Here is a 15,364-nt window from a genome sequence, read left to right as displayed (position 1 = left end):
AAAAGTACGTCTATGGGGTAAATGCTGTCCTCTCTGGTGAGTGAGAACATGTGTGCCCTGTTCCATCTGAGGACCTCAGCTGTGATTTGCTCATTGTCTGTTCCTGAGCAAAGACCCTGGAGGGAAGGGAGCCCAAGGTTCTGCTTTTCTGCATTCTACAGCAGTCCATTAAGGTCATCCACTCTCAAGCACTGAGACTCATCTACTCTTTTCCATTTGTACTTTGAAGTAAACAGAAAATTTGAGTGGTTTTTTTTTTTTTTTTTTTTTTTTAAACAAAGGCTTTCTGCTGACTGCTTTGCTCTTTTTCCAATTCTTCAAGATCTGAGGAAAAACTTTTTTCTTAATCAAATATATATTCCTTTTTCTTTTTTTTTTTTTTTTTCCTGACAATATTTTTCTAAAGATATTTTCCAAGCAATTCTAATAGATATGTCAATGACTAGTTATATAATTTTTTATCCATCCGGGTCAAGATATAATCTTTTATAATTCAGGTTAGTTCTTCTGAAGTCCAAAGAGTTATGGTCATGCAGTGAATTTTGCAAAACATTGAGAATTTTTGTAGCACTGCACCGCTCTCTGTCCATGCCAACAGGTGGTCCTGCAATAATTAATGCACTGAGTCTTATACGTTTCCTTCCACCATTCAGATCAGGGCATTATACACCAGATGAGGATGTAGTTGTCAAGGTAGCCCTGTTTAAATACTAAATTCCTTTAAATGCAAAGCCCTAAACCACTTAGGAGCTGCCCACTGTGTCTAGATAGGAAATTGTTTCAATCAAGCAGTTTCTCACTACATGATGATGATACATAGTGTAACTTCATTGTAGGACTCCTACTGCTAATTTGGCTTAACACGAACGTGTAACATCACAAAACCATTTGTCAACAGCGGTGCTAGGATGCCAACCAGGGATGTCACGATGAGATGAAGATTAGTTTAATCTTCTAAACCAGGGGGTGACGTTTTAGCTGGAAATACTACAAACTGTGAAGAACTTCATTTGAAAATGAGGTTATGGGGTTATGCAAAATACAGACAGTTTGGGCATGTACATTACCAAACCAGGATAACATTACACTGACCTTACTGTAGCTTTTATAAATCATAGCTTAATGTTGTTATTGGTACATTTATTTTGAATTCAGCATTGCATCTGATTTTGAAGGAAGAAGAAATGTCAGAAGTTGGTATTCTTTGTACTTCCTCAGTCCAATACTGTTCTGGACAACTTTCACTGTGACTGTACAAATAAAAGTTTCAGCAGGATTTAGGCTTTTGTTGTCATTTTCTAGACAGTAACAGTGGATGACAGAAAGGAGAAAAAACTCTCTGGACATCAAGTCTAATTCAACACAAAACATTTGCTGTCATCCGTATATTTTCTAAAATCCTCACTCACGTGGTTCTCTGTGGTGGATTATTCCAGAAAGGGAAGGAGGTAAAGCATTGGAAGAAAAATTACCTCTTCATCCTCTTTCTGTTCCATCCTTTTCCTTGCTTAGCCTTTGATACTTACAGTTCCTTTCTGTAGAATATTACAAATGCTGCCTGCCTGTATGGACACCTACAACAATAATCAACTTAATTGAATCTATCCTATTGAGTTAAGCCCCTGCATGTACTTGTTTCTAGGACCCCTGATATGTTCTGTTATCTTTATACAATAGCACCAAAGTAGTACATGTCTGCAGAGAGTACTTGTCCACTCTGCATTTTTTCACCAGGTAGGAATAGAAACTAACCACAACCCACTACTATTTAAACCAACCAGGGTGAAAAAAACCCTACCAGACCACAACTTGATATGATTCCCACCTCGCTTTCACTTTCAGCAAGAGACTTTGCAGAACCTGCCTTTTGCACAGCTGAAAATAAAAGCAGACCTGCCCAGGCACTGCATTTCCAACATCTTTATTCTGGAGAGGCTTAACAAAAAATGTCTTCAAGTGCTTTTGCATCGACTATCCAGCAAAGTTAATCCAGTCAGCATCTCTTCTCTGGTAAATCTTTCTCATCCACCCTCCCTGTCTTTCCTCAGGCCATGTTCAGTGCTTTATCACTGTTGTTTCTCAAGACCTTTTGCCTTCCTTGGTGCTTCAAATCCACCCCTGTCATCCCTACCTGGCTTCCAGGATGGGCAACTTCTCAGCTAACACCACTGGATGGAGAGGTACATCTTTTGCCAACAGTGTTGCAGACAAAACTGGTCAAAGCTGGAGGTCTTGCCTCCTCCTAGCCTCTCTTCTATCTCTGTTGGTGGCAGCAACCCAGCATCTGCTGTCCCTTGTATCAAGTTATGCTCTAGAATTAGTTGCATGGGGATTTTAAATCTTTAAGCAGACACTAGTTAAAGTGATTGCCTCCCAGGTAAAACTTTAGGCATAAAATTGCTCTCTGCTGCTATCAGAGCTCTGTAACTTGAGCAGTTGGCATTGCAGATAAAGGAATTATTCCTTGTCTTACGTGAGAAATGAGATTGTTGGGTTTTGTTTGTTTTCAAACCAAAAGGGGATGTTTTTTTATTTTATTTAAGACAAAGCTTAAACTATTGAGCTGTTCCAGTGTGGCTTGTAAAATGTAGTACTAGATCCAATGTAATATCTTGTAAAGAAATCTGTGAAGCAGAGACATGGGACTCCTTGCAATTTCAGTTCAGTTCTCAGAAGCAATTTCTCAAGCTTCATCTGTGGCAGGGAGTGCTCGCAGTCAGAAAACCTGCAAAAACAAGTGAATGAGCGAAAGAGTCAAAGTTAGGGCGGTCAAATGCAAGGAAAATGCATTCAGTAACTTATAAAACATAATGAGATGAGATTATCAGGTACATGAAAAATAGTTAAAAACATGCCACTGGCCAGGCATCCCTCGGGTGAAACCTGCCCTGGAAGTCTGCCCAAATATACATCTTTTTTTCTTCCACAAGAGAAGAGCAATTCACAATATCTTGAGGTGCTGGATACAAACAAGCTGACACAATCACATTCAGGGGCAGCACTGCTTTGTTTTGCTCATTTGTATGTATAGGACAGGGTAAGCACCTATAAATGTTTTCCTGCCAGGAGCAGGAAGGGGAATATTTGCTGGTCAAATTTTACAGCAACCACTCACAGACCCTCAGCTTTGGCTGTTGAATTGCTTCACAAAAAGGATCAGCCCAAACCCTTGCTCATGTGCTCAGGAAGGCCTGCAGTTAACCCTGCCTGTCCATATACCATGGAAATTACCACCTGGACTGTGAACACAAAACTTCCTACCTCGAGCTTACCCTTAGAGTTTGAGGTCACAGTTTGCCTAAGGGGAGTTTTATCATTAAAGCTTTTACCTCACTTTTTACATCTCCTTTGTTACAGTGTCCTGAGACTTCAAAGAGGTAGGTGCATGGTGGTGGAAGACTTTTCTGTCTTAATGTCTCTCCCATCTGCTCCGTCTTATCATAACATGTCATCTTAAATCAAGGCTTCCTCTCAGTTCAGAATATTTTCCCAGAGCATTAGCTCTCTTCTGAGGTTACAATTCCAGCTTTCCCATTTCCTCTGATGCACCGTGAAGCCTGTTCTTATTCACCCTACACATCCAGCAGGCAATAAATCCAGCCGGCTGCACCACGACCCTCTCCACCACTGTCCATCCATCCCGTCAGCCACCAGTGCCATATCTCTTCCTCCTGCCATCTCTTGCCTCATTGGCCTCCCCAGTTCAACCTCCCAATCTAATCCTCTCTACACCCTCTACTACCATCCTGCTCAAAAGTGCCTTTTTCCCTCTGATCCTCACCAGTTCTCCAGAGCACCTGCCTTGTTTTATCCCCTTCCCAGTATCCTCCTCCCCTGCCTGGCTTTTCCCAAGCCTTTTAAGCACTGACAGGGTTAACAATGGAACAAAAGACTTGAGGAAAGGGGAGGACAAAAGCTCCGGATTCACTTCCTCTTTTTTTTTTTTTTTTAAATTTTCTTTTTTTTAATTTTCTTTTTCCCCTCCTATTTTTAAGGATAAACGCTGCAAACACAATTTCAAGGACTGAATGTGGCTGAAATTGCACTGGAGGGGACAATCTGTTCCAGCCCAGAAGGCAGTGGGAAGACAGTCCAAGCAAAAACAAATTGTCTGTCCCCAGTTGTAAAATGGAAGAACAATAGGATTAATCATCTTGCATTTTGGATGCAAGGGTTTGGCAAACCTGTCCTGACTGCTCTATTACCACCAAAGCTGAAGTGTTGAGACTTAGGCACAGTGAGAAAGCATAAAAGCAGAGCAGCAAAAAGGATGCGGGGGAATGCAGGAAGAGAGATTTGACAGGCTAAATATGCACAAAGCAGGCCTTAAACACTTCTGCAAAAGAAAAGGGGCATGGAAATTTTTTTTTTCCAAATCAATATTTGAAGGGTCTGAACACCAAGGGGAGTTACCTCCTTCAGCAGAAGGGATGCAATTAGGAGGGGTGGATGAAATCACAAGGCAAATATAAACTATCCATTGTGGAGGGGAAAAATCAAAAATTCTTATCATAGGAAGATACACCAGGAAGGGCTTGGGATGCAGAGGATCAGATTTATTCAATGGAAACATGCTGCTAGCAGCAGTTCTGCACTGCCAGGGACACGCAGTAGATCACCTACTGGGTTTTTCCATCTGTAGTCTCCATGTTCTGGGTTAAATGACCATGAACGCAGGATTTATATGCATTTATTAAAACAGTTTAAGATTGCTTCTTTGCACCGTGTCCCACAGGCCGGCATCACTTTGCTTTCCTCTGCTTGCAGCACAAGCGCAGCTTCAATTATTAATGAAGGAGAGCTTTTTTAAAGTTTTTCCTACCCAAATATGGTAAATCTGTCCTGGAGTTGTAATACTGTGCAATTAAGTTTAATGCATTTGAGTTGGAGGCGCAAACAAGGTGGATGCCTTAGTAGCAGAGCAATGGTGGGATTTTTCTCCAGCTGATGACACACCCCAGAGCATTTTTGATTTTCAAATTCTTAATCTAGTGGCTTGTTCCTGCTCTTTACCAGGAAAGGTGCATATGTGAGAGATGTGAGGTGAGTGCTCTTTGCTGTTTATCTCACAAAAATCAGCTCAGCGTATGCAAACCAAGGCCAGCAGCTCGTCCCAGAAGCCATGGGGGACACACAGAAGGCAGAGTTTAGGCAGTAATTTGCTGGTTTGTTTGGACATTACAGGAATAACTGCTCTCACTTACCAGCACACATGAAAGCTGGGGATGTTACGGGAACTTGGCAGAACAGATCTAAACATCTTGGGTAATTTCGTCAGCCTGAAAGCCTGTGCCTGTGAAGGACTGAGCACCACGCGGTTTCTAGTTTCTGTGACTCTCTATAATAATTAATTTTCCATCTTCTGAATAGTGAGGTGGATAGCACTGATTTGTTTATTTTGGAGAACCACACACAGGTCCCTGTAAGTATTTTTGTTCCCATATCAGAAAGCACTTTGCAGAGTGCAGTAGGTAAAATAGTCCCGGGCCACTTCTTTTTACCATTTAGAAGATAATTCATGTATTTTGATCCAGGTCCTTCTGTCCTACACTCCAGCTTAAATTTTGTTGGTGTCAATCACTCTACATTAGTGGAAACACAGTTGGTTTCAGGGAATTTGGTGTTAGGAAACAGTGACCTGCTTGGATGGGAACAGAGGTCCCTCCCAACCTCAGCGTCTCTGGTATTCTGTTAAAGAGAACTTCTTCCTTTATTGAAGCCTTCCTTTATTTGTCTTGGATCATGCTAATTTCTTTGTTCCCCTATCACCAGCACAGGATAAATCGAGCTGGACATGGCAGTTCATCAGCCTGGTATTTAAACACATATTTACAGGAAAAGGCATTCAATCAGCAGCCGGACTTGGACTCTGCCAGGTTGGCACGCCCCGTGGGTTTCAGCCATCAGAAAAGAATACAAAGCTCATCTCCTGTCAGGCTTTTGGGTCTGTGCCTGATTTATGTTCAGAGGCAAACTTTTGGCTCGAATTTTGCTTTTTAATGCCAGGCGTTACATTAAACACTACGGACAGGGCATCAGAGCAGCAAGTTGGTGTGTTTTATTGATTCCAACCCACATGTGCCAGGTAGGCCTCATAGCTCTGAAATGTTCCAGCACCGTGGAAGAGTTTGATTTCTGTTCCCCTGCCGGTGTACTTTTTAGGAGCAAGGTGTAAGGTGGCATCTGCAGCAAATGCAGCTCTCCAAGGTCAACATGCTGTCGGCACTTTTGTCTGCCTCACTTCCAAACTGCCCTGCACACAACTCCTAACAGTAATAAGCAATATATGGCTGACAAATGGGTTGTATTCGTGATAACTCTTCCCACAAGGCAACCATGAAAGGAGATGTTTGTTCTTCTGCAGCTTGTGAAATTCATAAGCTCTCTACTAATAAACTGAATAAACTGGCACATATAAACATGCAGCTTCGAATCTCTGCCAAGCCAACCATGGTGGGACTCCCAGTAGCACCAGGAGCCTTCTTCTGCAAAAAAATCTTACAAATCCCTATTCTGAATTTAATCCCCATTATAACCTGTGCAACAAACAATGATATCTTGCACACACATCATTTGTACTGAAAGATCTCCTGCCCACTTCAAGCCATCCTTCACAAAGACAGGTTCTCTGCTGTTTTGTCTCAAACTGATACTGGGTTTCCAGTGTCAGAGGCATTAGGGGGTCAGTCTTAGACAGGAAAGCATACTGACACGGCACTTTGGACAACTGGTAGCAAGAAGATCCCGATGGGCCAGGTTTTACAGAACCTTGCTTGGACAAATGGTTTCCGTTCTGCAACTGGCAATACACTGAAGAGAAAACGTAAGATTTTCCACGTACATTGGATTTACCAGTGGCTCAAAAGCTTCTGTACTCCTATGCCAAGCTCTCGTTTTCTTATTCCAAACAGGGATATGGTTCTAAGTTATGTGGAGAAGTTTCTCCTTCTATAGTATGCCTGACAAACGCACGAAGATAAAATAGCCCAAGGAATACTGAAGGATTAAAAAGGCATTAAAATAAGGGTTTGACAGTGTATGAAAGCCAAAAAATTATCAAAAATTTAAAGAGAGCCTTCTAAGACCCTAAAGACAGAAATACAATCTTGCGGGGTTTTTTATTATTTTGTGAGTTTTTGCATTTGAAGTAACAAACTTCAAACCATGGATGTAGGAAAAGGTCATTCCTGGACTCACAAAGGACTCCGGATGGCCGCAGGAGATGGAATAGAGTTTTTGTCTAAAAAACTATGAATCTGCTTGCCTGATACTTGGGTCATAAGAATCTTCATAACATAACCCATAGATCTTCTCTCCCTCTCTTTTCCTCCCTTCATCCATCAAATACCAAATCCCTTCCTATCCTTCTATATAACCTTGGCTTTCTGTTACATAGGTCCTAACACTTTGCTGCAGCCCATCGTCCTGGTATATCTTCTGCCTATTACCCTGAACATCTGCTTTAACATCTGCGTTAAAAATGCCTTCCTTTCCACCCTCACCTCCACTCACTGTGTCATAGCCAACACATCCCAGGGAACACTCTCAGCCCAAGGGCTCTTCTGGGTGCCTCTCACCCATCCCATGGGCAGCCCAAGGGTGCTCACACATCCTCCCTGCCCTTGCTGAAGTAGCACTGGAGACCTTCATGAAGTCTTTCCTTGATGGTATCCTACATGTATACATACATATAGCTGCTTAGGCCACATAATAGGCTATCAGCCATTCCATGTGGGCTGTGTATGGTGTGTGGAGTGCTCTGATCTGTCCCAGTCCTGGGACTCTGTTAGACACATACTATGACAGTGGGTTGCCTCTAAATGCCTCTGAGGACATTCCTATAGATGACCAAAGCAGACAAGTTGTTAACTGGGATTTAGTGGTGTGCAAGGGGATGACCTATGCATTAGTCCAGTGACTCATTGTGTGTACCACAGAAAGCTTTTGTGCCCTATATTCTACTAATTGACTTTATAAAACCATGCAGCTGGAAGAAAGTCAATGACTTTCACTATTCAACAATCTAATACTCTTAATGGTAATGACTGTTCCCTTATTCCTGCCTCTCATCAACAGCTTTCAAGGAAGCATCATTAAGAAGGCATATTCCTGTAAGAGAGAGACATCAGGCTCGGTTCATTTGAAAGTGATATTGCAATAAAGCTAATTTAACATTCAGATCAGAAGTGCCCTCAAGGATTCCCAAGCCCGCTCAGCACAGCTTTGATGGTCAGCTGTAGCCCATGTTTACGTGGTATTGGTATGTAAGACGTGGAGGTGGCCCACGTGTCTGGAGAACAGGCATGGGCCCTTGCTTTGCCAACAGCATGGATTTTCCTAAAAGAATATAACAGAATAGGCTTTTATTGGACTCCACAAAACAGTGATGTTCACCCATATATTAGAGAGTGAGAGGGTATAAATTGTACTACATAAAGTGATCAGGTTCTCCACTTGTCTTCTGACTTACAGTACTTGGTGGAAATTGGTAGAAAACGTGATTTTTTGGGTCCTTGGTGGACTGAAAAAATGAGTGGGAAGAAAATGAAAGCCACAATGTTTACAGAGATATCAAACCCCAGTGGAAAATATTTTCGCTTTCAGTAGTATTCCACTTATTTCCTAAGTGACTTGCTGCTTTAAATAAATAGTTTTGATTGCCTTAAGTGTTCTAAAGAAGTGCATTTGAATTCCAGAGATATTCAGGAACTAGAGCACAGATAATGCCGTGACTATTGAGCTGGGTAAATAATAATAGCTTCTTTTACAAATAAAATTGCAAATTTTTTGTGATCTCCCCAGGACTTTCACAGCAGAATTTTATGGACTCTGAACTTACTGCCTCACAAACTGCCCAAAAAGAAGTTAGGAACTGGTTGCACCACTAAGAAAAAAGAATGATACATTTTCTCTGGAACACCTTAAATGATAGTAAAATCAGTCTGCAAGAAGTACAACGTTTAAAACATTGGGAGTAAGCAGCAAAGACTCAGCTCAGTCAGTTGAGCTGAGTCAACTAGTTCAGACCCTGCTGCATCTACGTGTTAAAAATATTTATAATCTCAGAGGTAACACAATTTAAAAAATATATTTTGCATATATTTTTCACTGACTCTCTCAGTGGAGAGACTTAATTGACTTTGCACTAAAACAACTGCTTTCTATGCACCTACAATTGGATGGATATCAATCTTAAACAAACGGACTGGATTCCAGCCTAAAATTCTTACACTGTTGACAAGCCACAGTCACAATATCATGACCGATATTTAAGGGGTCAATCAGCCAAATGCTTCTCTCTGTTACATGTCTGCACCTTCTTGCCAGTCAGTATTGCCCAAATGACCTTGATTTAATGCTGGACTGTGTTTGCCAAAAGTCAACACCTTTGACTAGTTCCTCACAAAATAAGACCTGCTGGGGACTGTGCATTATAGACCTATTGCGTAATTAAGGCTGTTCCAATCAGCCAAATATAATTAAACAAAACATGATAGCAAAAATCTTAGGTTTGCCAAGGAGGAATGAGTATAACTGCATATTGCTAGAAATATAACAGTCATCCAATAACAGACATTCATACTGATGCTAATTCGTGTGCTGCATAATGTTTTCCACCGTGATGGTTATAAATTACATTCTGTAACTGAACAAGTTGGAAAATGTGCTATCCCAGGCGTAAGAGAGGGAAGACACAACAGCAGTCACCTGCTAGTTTTAATAGACATCTGTAACAAATAGCAGCTATATATATAAAATGTATATATATTATATCAAAGATTATTACTTCAGAGCTGCAGCTGTTTGGTTCTGCCACACTTAAAGAGAAAGAAGGGCATGCTAAGAAAAAATATTTGTAGTCTTATCTCATGCTGGTCTGGCAAGTCCCCTTCTCTTTCACAGGTCTCTGGAAATCTCTGCCTTATGCGGATGAAGCCTTTGATCCACCAGCTTTTGGGGATACGGGAAGAACAAACACATTTGGGTTAGGACCTGCTGCCACATAATGCTGGTAACCCACAGAGTGACCCACCTCTTTGGATTCCAGATTGATTTTTTTTCTTTTAAATAGTTCTCCATCCATCAATGTCCAAGTAGAAATGTAGCATGGTCCTCATGGCTTCAGCTTAGACTTGCTTTTCTGATTATGTTCTACCAGAAAAACAAGAAAAAAAATGAAACAAAACAAAACAAAACAAAACAAAACAAAAACACAGACACACACAAAAAAAATAAAAACAGAGAATTACTGACAAATCAGTGCCTGGAACACACACATAGAAAAAATTGAAATAGTTTTTGTTTTCCTTTTGTAGTACCATACTGACCTTGAGGGTGAAAAACAGTCTAATTCTAATATTGTAGGATATAAAATTACAAGTAAGCATCAACCAAGAATAAAGAATAGAAGAAAACACAAACAAACAAACAAACAAACAAAAAACAAAAAACAAAAAACACCACAAGTTTGTCAGCTTTAACAAAAATTTGGAAGTTAAATACAGGGGGAAGGGTGAAGTGCACCCAATTTTTGCAGCACCTATCACCTGCAGAAGTGATAAGATGTCCTTTAACAGTCATGCAAGACTCCCCAGATATGATACTGGCTTGACTCAAAGTTCCCCCAATGTCACCTTTGCAATATGGTGTATGTTTTTGATCCCCCCATTAAAAAGATGTTATTTCGCTGGATAACAGCTGAGATGATTCAGGCTTTGGATGACGACCAGTGTTAATTTGGGGCAAAAGGAGAAGACAGTGCATCTTTGAGAAGTAGACTGAAGTAAATCCAATGGAAAATGCTTGCTATTGCTTGGCAGTTTAAATTGAGGGGGGAAAAAATGGAATATATTTTGGTACTAATACTGAAGTATAGAACTGTATGCCACAGGATTTGCAGTGATGTTTGTCTGGATGAAATACATTTTTACCTGTAGAGGAAATGCCCAATTTACAAATCAGGTGTTCAGAACACAGCATAACATTGACTCAGAACAAACCAACCTTTCAGCTTCTTCCCAGCAACACTGAAATGGAAATCTCCAAAGCCAAATGTGTTTTAGTAAACCAAATGTCTGCAGAGGCCTCTGATCATATCAAAGCTCCTGTCAGATGTATAAAGAGTTAATATTTACTCCCGAGAGAAAGACATGAAGGACCCAAACCTTCAGGTCTCACTAAAACAAACCACAGATTTTTATAGGGGTTTCCTTAAATAAGGCCGCAGAGTTCATCCTTAAAGCATTGGGGTCCATTCATTACTTCAGCACAACAGCTTAATGGACACTTCCCAGATGTGTGGTCTCTAGTGGAAAATTGTTTCCACAGGATCAATATTTTATGCAAGAAAAAATTAATTTTGCCCACAGCATTCAGGTTTCCTTTGGGAAAATCAAAACAAAATATTTCCTCCACTACATTGACTTAACCCAAATCAAATGTTTCACTTTATTTTTTAACTGAACAAGAATATTTGATTTCGACTCAGTTCAACGTGAAACTGCCTTTGGGCTTGCTGTTATGGTGGATATAAATTGTCCAGGAGAATAAGGGAATAAGACAATTTGCATCACAGCCAGTTAGCTGGCTCACAAGAAAACATTTTTAATTCAAAAATATTAAAATGCTACATTTAGTTCAAAAATACTGAAGTAAAAATGTTTGGATACTTCCAAGGTGAACTTCTTCAGAACTTTTCCTCCTGTGAAAAAAGATTTTATAGGGAAAAAAAATATTTAAATAGTCAATATTTCACAAGAGAGATTTTTTTTTTTCAGCAGTGATTTCCAGCCCACAAATCATTACATCAGTTTTATAATATGGCAACTTCATTAAGCTCCACTGAAATCACGTCAGCCTAGAAGTGGCATCAGGTGCAATGATACTGATCCCAGTGCAAATCTTTGGACAGATAAAAGATGTGCCGTGAAGTGTTGCAGTTTCTCTCTCACATTTACCTCCCTGTTGGATCTGTAAATATGCAGAGGAGCTTGGAGATCCTGAAAGAGAAACATGCAGTGAGAAAGGAGGGCATGCTACAAATCACTAGGAACACTGTACATCCATCCAAAATTCATAGATGCATGAGACAGTGAGGATTTAGAAGTAAGAAATAAACCACAGCTCCACCTAGGACTGAACAGTGACTGATAACAATTGTGTGAGGGCATAGACATGAAAGTTTAGAAAGTTTGTTATTTTTGTATATATTTTATATATATATTTGTTAACTAAAGATTGCATAGTAATTATAACTTCTGATATCTAGTTCTCATTCAAAAGTGTGGTCATCACAAGTACTCCAGACCAAGTTAACACAGACAAATTTTACAGCAGAGACCCCCACAGCAAACCACCATCTTACACACCACAGGTTTTCAGCCCTCAGGACTTGTAGCCCGTAAAGAGGAGATGCTGGTGCCACAGCACTCGACTTGCCTGGGATCTTCACCTGTGGACAGCAAGGATGAGGGATGCTGCTTGTGTGTGATTTTTGGAAAGGTCATGACAAACTTTTTTGACCCCACTGCAACAGCATGGGTCAAGAAAGTCAAAAGATCCAGAATGTGTTCAACTATGGAGTGTGAGACAAAAAGAGAGCAGCGCTGTTTAGTTATTTGTTCTGCTTTGTAATAACTAGGCTCTGATTCACATCTCCAGGCACCACAGTATGAACCGCTCCAGCAAACCCCAGAAAATGTAAACAGAGGTACCAAATAACAGCAGGTTCAACCACAACAAAAATTATTCACTTTCCCCTTGCCTGACTTTTAGATGTCAGAGTGAACAATTAACCTCAGCAGTTTATACATTTACTGATTACACAATACACTCAAAACATCAAGGAAGGCAAGGACAAACTCAGAGGCCTGGAATTATCTTGAGAACACTAGGTTTGAGTTATGAAAATGAGCTGTTTTACAGCTGTTTAAAACTTGTTTGTTTTACTTTTCCTCTATCAGATGAAGTTGTTGAAAAGCAGTAATGTGCACCACACCGATCATAAACACCCTGCCCAAGTGGACGCGTAAATGTCCTACAATATTTCCAAGCAGTACGAGGGTGCAGAGGAGGGACTTTTCTGGATCTGATACATCGGTGTCTTCCAGAAAGTAGGAAGCTGTACGCTCCAGTGCCAGCTTTGTTTCAAATAATGCTTTATATCTAGCTGCAGGGCATATTATCACCGTTTTAACCTAAGATTTCGCTTAATTTGGACAAACTGCAGCTGTCTTTGTTTTCGATGCAGACATACAGCCTGGGACTGCAGGTCACAGTGTGTGAGGCTCTGTTGCTATCAGAGTGCAAGTTCACTTGTTTAAAAAATGGAAAGTCACAGGACCCACAGTTTTCCAGAACTATTCACTTTTAGGAAAAACAACAATCAACAATGGCGTTAGACATTGCAAATAATACAGGAGTTGTGTTTCACTGTTGTTTCAACACATAGCACATGCTCAATTCTGCAAGGAGACAAGAGCACACAATAGTGGAAGCCTAGGTCCCCTCCTGTCACTGGGTTCAGCACAAAAAGGTTGGATGCTTTTGTATTGCTTGACACATATAATGATACTACATGGAAGAGAAGCCGTTTTAAGGTTGGGGGGGGATGTAGTAAATAAGGGTTCTGAGGTAAATAATACAATACACTTCTGCTCAATAGCACTTCCAACATCCTTTGCTAGGGACATTGTAGGATCATTGTAGGACAACGTAGGACATTGTTTTCAACATACTGGACTATACAGAAGCATTTTCTGGCTCATCCATGCTTCACATGCAAGGAAGGGCATTTCATCCGGCTGTGCCTCAGTTTCACATCTGACAAGTGGGATAGAAGAGCATTCAGAAGGCACTCAGATGGTACGGTGACGTGTCTGTCTACAGCCAAAGAAGATGATGCAGTACCTACCTGAAGAGCTTACGACTGTATCTGCACAGGTCTTAGGCATAGCAACATTCAGCTTGTTCACACTTTTTAAATTCCTGATGCCCAGAGTAGAAGGAGGAAGTATCTGAGTGAGCCACCTCACCACAGGAAAGGGGGAGATAAAACTACTCGGTGTGGATGGAACAGGAGGGTGACAAAGTTCTGCCTCTTTCTACACTTCAGGCCTACAGGGAGCTGCAGATGTGAATTCAGGGTTCACAAACCTTTTATACACATCCTATTTCTTAGTGTATTCATGCAAGAAAGTGGAAGACCAGGTCCTAAATCTCCCTCCCAGTCTTGAAGAGGGAGAAAGGTGCACAGATCTACCTGGGCTTTGCTGGCATAACCAGCCTCTGACCCACAATTTAGGTGTTGACCTGGCAGAAAGTATCTCCCACCCATGGCTGTTATGTTAAAAGGTCATTTGAGCTTTGGAAGGAGCCATCTAAGAGAATAACAGGACTCCTGATCTCCTTACAAAGGATTATACCTAGCACTAGCCTGGGGGTCTTGCATCCAATTTTGAAATAGTGATCTTCAACAATAATTGAGTACAACACCTATAGCTGATCTGCACTCTCACATTGAGGGCATCTTCTTGGGGACAGCTGCCAAACCCTCTCGAGCAGAGGTGCTGAATTCATTTGGTGAATGTGGTAACTCAATTCGGTTATCATGTTGAAGGAGGGAAGTAAAGGGCCTCTTCAGGCTCTCAGAAGGCACTGCCAGGACTGAAACATTTATTGCTAAACTCAGCATTATCAGCCTTTTTTTATCAGCTTTTCTTAGCTGGAAGTCTCCTGGGCTCAGCTATGGGGCTGGGAAACTTCAGTGCTGGGATGATTCATTTCTGATTACTGTGTAGGAGCTGCCTCCTGGCTGCTCTGTCCTGCTATGATAGCTGCTGGCCAGGGCATAGCTGGTAGCAAAACCATCCACAGAGCAATTTCACTATGGAAGGCTTTACTGTAAAAGTGCCTCACAGATAAGGAAAGACTTCCTTTAATAAAGTTTTGACCCCTGAAAAGATCAGCACATGCCAGTTGAGCTGCAACAAGTCTCCATATGCTTGCAGCCTCCTGTGATCCTCCATAGGGTTAGGGATGCTGCATGTAGAGCTGGGCTATGGGAGCACACACTGAACCCCTCAGCTCAATTTTGGGCAATGGTAAGTCTCGGTGAATTTGGGAGAAGCTTTTGTATTGTGTGGAAAATTTAAGAGCTGCCTACTTCTTGGTTCACGTTCTGGCAGCAGAGGAAGCTGGGTGTGTATGTGTGTGTGTTTTGTCTCCCTCTCTGCTGTTTACGGTTTTGCCTTGCTGCACTGCTTCCTTTGGGACACTTCTCTGGGACAGGCTGCTGGGGTTAACAGTAGCATCCACCTCCTGACAAATGGGAGTGACATCAGGGTGACTTCAAATTTTTTATAAA

At 41.2% G+C, this 15,364-nt stretch overlaps 1 long non-coding RNA gene across 1 annotated transcript in view; it reads right to left on the bottom strand.

The window, feature by feature from the left end:
• Positions 1 to 416: 416 nt before the first annotated feature.
• LOC140001316 (uncharacterized) overlaps positions 417 to 15,364 on the bottom strand; it is a 15,378-nt gene continuing 430 nt past the window's right edge. The window contains exons 2-3 of the long non-coding RNA XR_011806425.1: positions 10,034 to 10,152; positions 417 to 2,725 (exon numbers count right to left, since the gene is read on the bottom strand). This is a non-coding gene — a long non-coding RNA (uncharacterized lncRNA). The remainder of the gene's footprint in view (positions 2,726 to 10,033; positions 10,153 to 15,364) is intronic.

Source organism: Anas platyrhynchos, chromosome 1 (genome assembly GCF_047663525.1).
Source record: "Anas platyrhynchos isolate ZD024472 breed Pekin duck chromosome 1, IASCAAS_PekinDuck_T2T, whole genome shotgun sequence".
NCBI lineage: Eukaryota > Metazoa > Chordata > Aves > Anseriformes > Anatidae > Anas > Anas platyrhynchos.
Note: the sequence above shows the minus strand (reverse complement) of the source record. Positions and strands in the feature narration are given on the sequence as shown.